Here is a 7,633-nt window from a genome sequence, read left to right on the forward strand (position 1 = left end):
TAAATAAAGGAGACCTTGTCTCATAATAAATGTAGGGGGCTGGAAAGATGAGTAAGTCCCAAGTTAAATGCTTTATTTTATAATAGTTACCTTATTCATGGCATCTCTTCACAGAAATATAATAGTGACTAAGACAGAATTTGTTACCAGGAGTGGGGTGTTGCTGTCGCAGGCCTGCATAGACAGTGCTGAGAGCAATGTGAACTATCAGGGTCCAGCTCAAAAGAGTTCAGAGGAGAACCAATATTAGAAAGTGGCCTAGAAATCATTCTTGTGATATTTTGACAAAGGATGTGGCTGCTTTTGGCCCTTCCTAAAAATCTGCCTGAGGCCAAATTGAAAGAGTTTTGTATTAATGGCATTGGTAGAGAAGGTTTCAGGACAGCCTAAGATTGAGTATGTCATGTGCACAGCAAACAGCAAGGAAAATGCAAACTGTACTGTTTGAGGAGAAAGGGGGCAAGGGCAAGTGTTTTGTTGGAGTCAGTCCTGTGCTCAAGGGAAATCAAAGTTTAAAGAAAAGCCTGATGCTAAAGAGCATAAAGGAAGCGGTGATGTCAGGACAAGACGCTACCCAGCTAGGCTTCCAACTTGTCAAAAGGAATTAAAGGAAAGTTTAAGCAATTAATGAAACCAACAAAAAAGAGATGATGTAAGTATAATTGAAGAGGGTGGGGCAAGTTTCAGCCCTAGCAAGCAGTAGAAGTTGGTAGCTTTGGCCACATGAGAGTCAAGGATATAAAGAAGGAGTTGAGACTCTCCCTCTGTGACTGTGACTTAGGAAAGCAGCAGTGGCCAGGGGACTGTTGGGGGTGAGGTGGGGTGGGGTGAGGTGGCAATGAATGGAGCCTCAGAAAGGACATTATGCGAAGCGATGAGGGTTAAGCCTGGATTGTGTTGGAGATCCCAAGATGTTGGAGATGCCAGAGTCACAGGATACCAGCCAAGGGAAGCTGTAGACAGCCTGTGGATCAAGCCCAAGAGGTAGTGTGTTACAGACAGTCAACAAAGCTGGAAGGAGTTGGTGAATGCTTTGACATCAGATTGCATTTGGAGATGCAGATTTTGGAGTTTGCCCTGCTGGTTTTCAGTCTTGCTTTGGTCCAGTGTTTCCTCACTGCGCTCCCTTTCCTCTCTTCTGGAGTGGTAATGGATATTCTATGCCATTGTATATTGGAAGTATGAGATCTGCTTTTTTTTTTTTTTTTTTTTCCTGATTTTGATTTTACATGGGGTTACAGTTAAGGGATTGTCCTGACTCTCCAAACTTCTGGCTTTTAAACTGTGCTGAAACTGAAAAAGACTATGGGGACCTTTGCAGTTGGATTAAATGCATTTTGCATTATGATATGGCTACAAGCCCATGGAGGCCCGGGAGAGGAATGTGGTGGTTTAAATAAGAATGGCCCACATAGGCTCATATAATTGAATGCTTAGTCACCAGGGAGGGAAACTTTTTGATAGGATTAGAAGGTTTAGGAAGTGTGGCCTTGTTGGGGGAAGTGAGTCACAGGGTTTTCAGAAGCCCAGTATCTCTCTCCCTCTCCCGCTTCCTCTCCCTTCCCCCTCTTCCTCTTCCTCTTCCTCTTCCTCTTCCTCTTCCTCTTCCTCCTCCTCAGTCGCGCCCCCGAACCTCCCCTCCAACTCTCCCCCTCCCCCCCCATCAGTAGCTCTCAGCAACTGTTCCATTGCCCTGCCTACCTGCATACCTGTATCATGCTCCCCCCCACCCCAACAAGAGGGATAATGGACTAAACCTTTGAAAGCAAATCCCAACTAAATGTTTTTCTTTGATAAGACTTTCCTTGGTCAAGGTGCCTCTTCCCAACAATAGTACTGGGACTAAGATAAGCAATGGTGTTCACAAGTGCCCAAACTTTAAGCAAAAAAAAAAAAAAAAAAAAAAAAAAAAGATACTCCAGTCTGCAAAAGGACCAAATATCTATACCTCTAGGCCAATGGAATATTATTCAGTGTCAAGTCATGAGAAGACATGGAAGACCTTTTTTCAGTTGTTTTTCGTTTTTTGTTTTTTGTTTTCCGAGACAGGGTTTCTCTGTGTAGCTCTGGCGATTCTGGAACTCACTCTGTAGACCAGGCTGTCCTCAAACTCAGAAATCTGCCTGCCTCTGCCTCCCGAGTGCTGGGATTAAAGGCGTGTGCCACCACTTCCCGGCAACATGGAAGATTCTTAAATGCCTCTAAGTGATAGAAGAAAATCTGAAAATCTAGAAAAAACAGTTGAGCAGATGGTAAAAAGACTTATGGTTGCCTGGGATTCCTGGGAAGAGGGCTAACTAGGCCGGACCACAGAGGAGTTTTGGTCAGTGAAACTTGTTCTGCAGAAGTCTATTGTGGTGGAAACATCCTGACATATTTGGAGACTGTTAGCACCTGGCCGAACCATGTGACTCTGGACCTGCGTTGCCAGGGCAACACTCCTCAATCCCACAACACACCTGGCTCAGTCCCCACCCTCAGTGGTGTGACGTCACTTTCCTTATAAATTAAGGAATCATCTCCTCCTCTCTCTCTCTCTCTTCTCTACTCTTCCACCTGCTTCGCCGCTCCCCATCCCTGCTAAATAAACCTCTCACGTGGAATCAACCTGGTGTGGTCTGCTGTTTGGTTCATCCGCTCAAATCAATAATACTAATTCATAAAAGAGACAACAACAACAACAACAACAACAACAACAACAACACAGTGTACGTACATCAGTGTTGGAGGCTGAACTCTGTTACTGACAATGCATTAACATATGTTTGTGGATACTGATAAATTTGACACTGGTACCAACATGTTGTTTGTGTGTGCATGAAAGGACACGGGAGCTTTTCTCTTCAATTCTGCTCTTTTCCTGAGACTTCTCTAAAATAAAATTTATGAGTTAAAGGGGAGAAAAAAATATATCAGCAATGTCATATAACTTATGCCAAGCATGCAGCGCCTGAATCTATCAATTGGCAATTACATTTGGTTGTAGCTGACGGAGACTGGAGATTCCAAGAGAATTTAGAAGTGGCTCAAACAAGATCAAAGTCATTGCCCATAAATTCCACGTAGGGGTCACCAGGTCAGGGCTGGGATAGTAACCCCCAAGTGAATGGAACAGAATTCGCTTTCTGTGTTCCTTTGCCACCAGCCTCAGTGTGTAGCTGCTTCGTAATCTCAGAGATGGTTTCTGGAGCTTCAGTTATCTTGTTTGCATTCCTGACTGGAAACAGAAAGAAAATGAGGAGATAGAAAGACAGTGCAGGATCCCTCCCAGCTGAATCCACTCTTTAAAGAGCTTTAGCAGGAGACTTCTCAAAGACTTCTGCCTCTGTTTCCCCTGATGATATCAAAGGGACAGGAGACACTACGTCTTACAGCTGGTCACATTCCCATCTGAATAACATGGGTGTTCTTTCAGTAAATCATATAGATGTATACAGAAATACATATTAGGATCAGCTTTTCAGTCTCCTCAGTAACCATAGAGACTGTAGGTCTCTTTCCTGTCGATGCTGCTGCTGGCACGCTGACTTCCCCCATCCCTGGAAACCCATCATATACACTGCATTCTTTTTCTTAGGTTGTGTTATGGTTGGCTGAGTGAATCTTGAGCACTGGTAGAGTTAGTGATCCTTTCTGCCTCTAGGACATCTGAAAATTTGAGAATTGTACCAGGATGCTGATAAAAGAGACCACCTCTGAAGTCAGTGTCAGCACAATGGAATGTACAGCAAGCGAGCCATGTTTCTGTAACTCTCCACAAGGATGTCATGAACACTGCTATTAAATGCTTACTCAATTCCAGGTGCCGTGTTCTACATGTTCTGTTTTATATGTAAATTAGAATATATACAGCGGGGCCATGAGAAGTAATGCTGTATATGAATATTTATTAATATGAAAACCATGTACGGCGTATTATCTAGATGAAAACAAGCTATGAGATCAGAAGTTCAGCACGAACCTGTATTTGTTCACTCAATTCCAGAAGGGCTAACATGTTTCAGGGTTATCTCAGAGTGATAGGATAATGAGATATTTTCCCATGACTTTTCTAACTCCTATATTTTTATCAATGCATCTTCAGTTATATTTGTGATAAAAGATAGGTTAAAAAAAAAAACAAGAAGAAAAACTTATCAAAGCCAAATATGATAGGACATGACTGAGGAAGAAAAACACAAAGAGTTGGAGGCTAGTCCTCGCTCTACACTGAGACTCTAGTTGGAGGCTAGCCCTTACTCTACACTGAGACTGCATCAAAATAAACAACAGCAAATTATGAAAAAGAGATTCTTATAGAAATGACATGCGGGGTGGTGGTGGCACATGCCTTTAATCCCAGCACTTGGGAGGCAGAGGCAGGTGGATTTCTGAGTTTGAGGCCAGCCTGGTCTACAGAGTGAGTTCCAGACAGCCAGAGCTATACAGAGAAACCCTGTCTCAAAAAACCTAAAAAAAGAAAGAAAGAAAGAAAGAAAGAAAGAAGAAAGAAAGAAAAAGAAAGAAAGAAATGAACATGAGGGTGGGTTTACAAAGGATGAGACAAAAGGCTAGATCAGGGACACTGCTGATGGAGCCATCTAAAATGAACAGAGAGGCTCTGAGTGTGGAACAGACAACACAAGGACCTACAAGAAGGCAGAACCAGAGGGATGAGGGATGGGGTGGAAGGGATACTTATTCCCAGATATGTGGAAATCCCAGATAAAAGCGATATGAGGTTTATTTTCTTTATTTCCAATTTGGGACTACTAATTGGAATGCTGTATCTATAAAATCTTGTTTTTAAGAGACAATGGCGGATCAGATTCCATACCTAATAATTCAAACAAAAACTGATGTGTGTGTGTGTGTGTATGGTGATGTGTACTTGTGTATGTGTGTATATGGTGGCATGTATGTATGATGTGTATGTGTCTCTGTGTATGTATATATATGTGTGTGTGGTGTGTGTGTGCGTGTGTGTGTGTGTATGGTGATGTGTACTTGTGTATGTGTGTATATGGTGGCATGCATGTATGATGTGTATGTGTCTCTCTGTGTATGTATATATATGTGTGTGTGGTGTGTGTGCGTGTGCACGTGCGTGTGTGCGTGTGTGTGTACGTGTGCATGTGTGTGTGTGTGTGCGTGTGCGTGTGAAAGTGAGGTAGAGCTCATGCCCTCCCTCTGTCCCCATTCCCACCATCCCGGGTTAGTTTAAATGCGGGGACTGGGAAGATTTGGAATTCCATGCACGAGTTGAGGGAAGCCTCCCCCGGCTCCCAGAGTTACACAGCCCTGGCTTTGCTGTTTTGATTTCGGATAAAAATGGGTGAGATTCCACACTTTGGGGCAGAGGTGTTGAAAATGTTACCAATGTGCCCTTTTTTTTTTTTTTTTTTTTTTTTTGTTTTGTTTTGTTTTGTTTTTTGAGAAAGGGTCTTACTATGCAGTGCTGTCATGAACTCACTCCGTAGACCAGTCTGGCCTCAAACTCAGAGACCTGCCTTCTTCCTCTTCCTCCCAAGTACTGGGTGGGATTGAAGGCACAGGGCACCATGCTGGCTACCAATATGTTTTAAGACTTCCATAGATAAGGATGGGTGCTTTAGTTGGATCATAGACAATAGACTCTGAAGCAGCGATTCATTTTATTTAAGAGTAAACAGACATGGACATGAGGCTGGAAGGGGTAGAAAGTAATTCAAGACAATGCTGTGGGTTTTTTGTTTTGTTTTGTTTTGTTTTGTTTTTAAAGATTTATTTATTTATTAAATGTAAGTACACTGTAGCTGCCTTCAGACACTCCAGAAGAGGGCGTCAGATCTTGTTACGGATGGTTGTGAGCCACCATGTGGTTGCTGGGATTTGAACTCCGGACCTTTGGAAGAGAAGTAGGGTGCTCTTACCCACTGAGCCATCTCACCAGCCCTGTTTTGTTTTGTTTTTGTTTTTTTTCTTTTTTCCTGGTTACAGCTTCTCTGTGGGCTCAAAGAAACTTAGGGTCTTATAGGAGGAGGGGCACTATTGCAGGGAGCACAGCTCATCATAAACACAGGGAACACACCTCAACACAAACGTATGAGTAACTGTGCTCCAAATCACTCGGCTTTAATTCTCCCTTTTGGCCCAACAAACAAACAAAGTGGCTGATACTTTAGCGAGTGATTAACCCACTGTTTTGTAAGTCAGAAGTCAGTTAGCCAATGACTGATGTCCCTGTGACCTGTGATGTCAACACCCTGGCACGGTTCTGGGGAAGAGGTGGGTCTGATCTCAAACTCATTCTTGTTGGGAGAACTGACCACTTCTTGTTTGGAGAACCCTTGTTGGCAAACAATGGTCAGTGTGCCCCTGCTGGCAGTTAGTATAAAACTGCCCCCAGCTCCTAAATACTGCCCACATTCCTTGTCATATTGCCTGTCCATCCTCGGACTTGCAACAAGGAGTCACTTCTTCCTTGAGCTTCAAAGGTCTGGCTTCATCCGTTAAGATAAGGCAGAAAATTCTATCTTCTTTCCATGACTTGCCAGTACCACGTGTTAGGCACTCAATAAATGCATTTTGAGTAAACTATGAACAACATTGAGAATAAACACTTGGAAGTATTTAGCACACGATGTACTTCAAGTGTCTTTCTGGATAACATACCTCTGAATCCTGGGAAAAAGACAGGTGGCATTTCTGCAAAATCAAGTCAGTAGACACTCAATGCACTCAAACTCAACATTTGTTGAAAACAAACTTATTTTGCTTGGTAATTCTCCAATGATGTACCGTGTCACCACCACCACCCAAAGCCTACCTTGGTAGCAACTAGTCTTTCATTGTGATATAATAGGGAAACCAGCAGAGGTAAGCCTTCCTACAGTTCACTGAATAATAAGCACAAAGAAACACAATTGGGTTTGAGCCGTGCAAATGAGCTTGTTTTAAACATTTGAAATGCTTTTCAGCAAAACGATAATGCAAGTCCCTAAAGACAGAGAGAGAGACTGTTCTGTTTCTAAGTAAATTTATATATGTATGATATGGCTTAGTAAATATCAGCTCCATTTTCGCCACCCCATACAGAGTCACTTTCAAATACCTGGTTATAATAATCCCATATATTAAGATGTGTTCATAATGGATTCAGTAAGTTCTGAGATGAAGCCTATAAGCTATTTCCGACATGGGGATATATTAAAATGTAAACAAAATGGTAGGTAGGTCTCGAGACTCATGACCTCCTCATCACAGCTGAATCTTCCTTTAGGAAGACTGAAGACTTCTTATTACAGGGTACTTCTCTTATCCTCTGTGGTATATTTTATAACATTGTGTTAAGATGACCTTTGTCTTAGTAATGAATTAAGAATGATCACCAAAAGCTTGCTATGAACCAAATAACATCTAGACAACATGAGCAAGACAGAAACAGAAATGAGGCAGTGGACATACTATCTGTCTTCTGGGACAATAGATGCAATTTTCATATAATCATGAGGAAAGTGGAGGGGACTAAATGTCATACAGGTTGTCAAGATATGGCTAAAATCCATCCCAGATCAGTTGCATTTAAAAGTGTCTCATTGTGCCGGGCATGGTGGTGCACGCCTTTAATCCCAGCACTCGGGAGGCAGAGGCAGGTGGATTTCTGAGTTCGAGG

The sequence above is a fragment of the Mus pahari genome, chromosome 9, assembly GCF_900095145.1.
Source record: "Mus pahari chromosome 9, PAHARI_EIJ_v1.1, whole genome shotgun sequence".
Taxonomy (NCBI): Eukaryota; Metazoa; Chordata; class Mammalia; order Rodentia; family Muridae; genus Mus; species Mus pahari.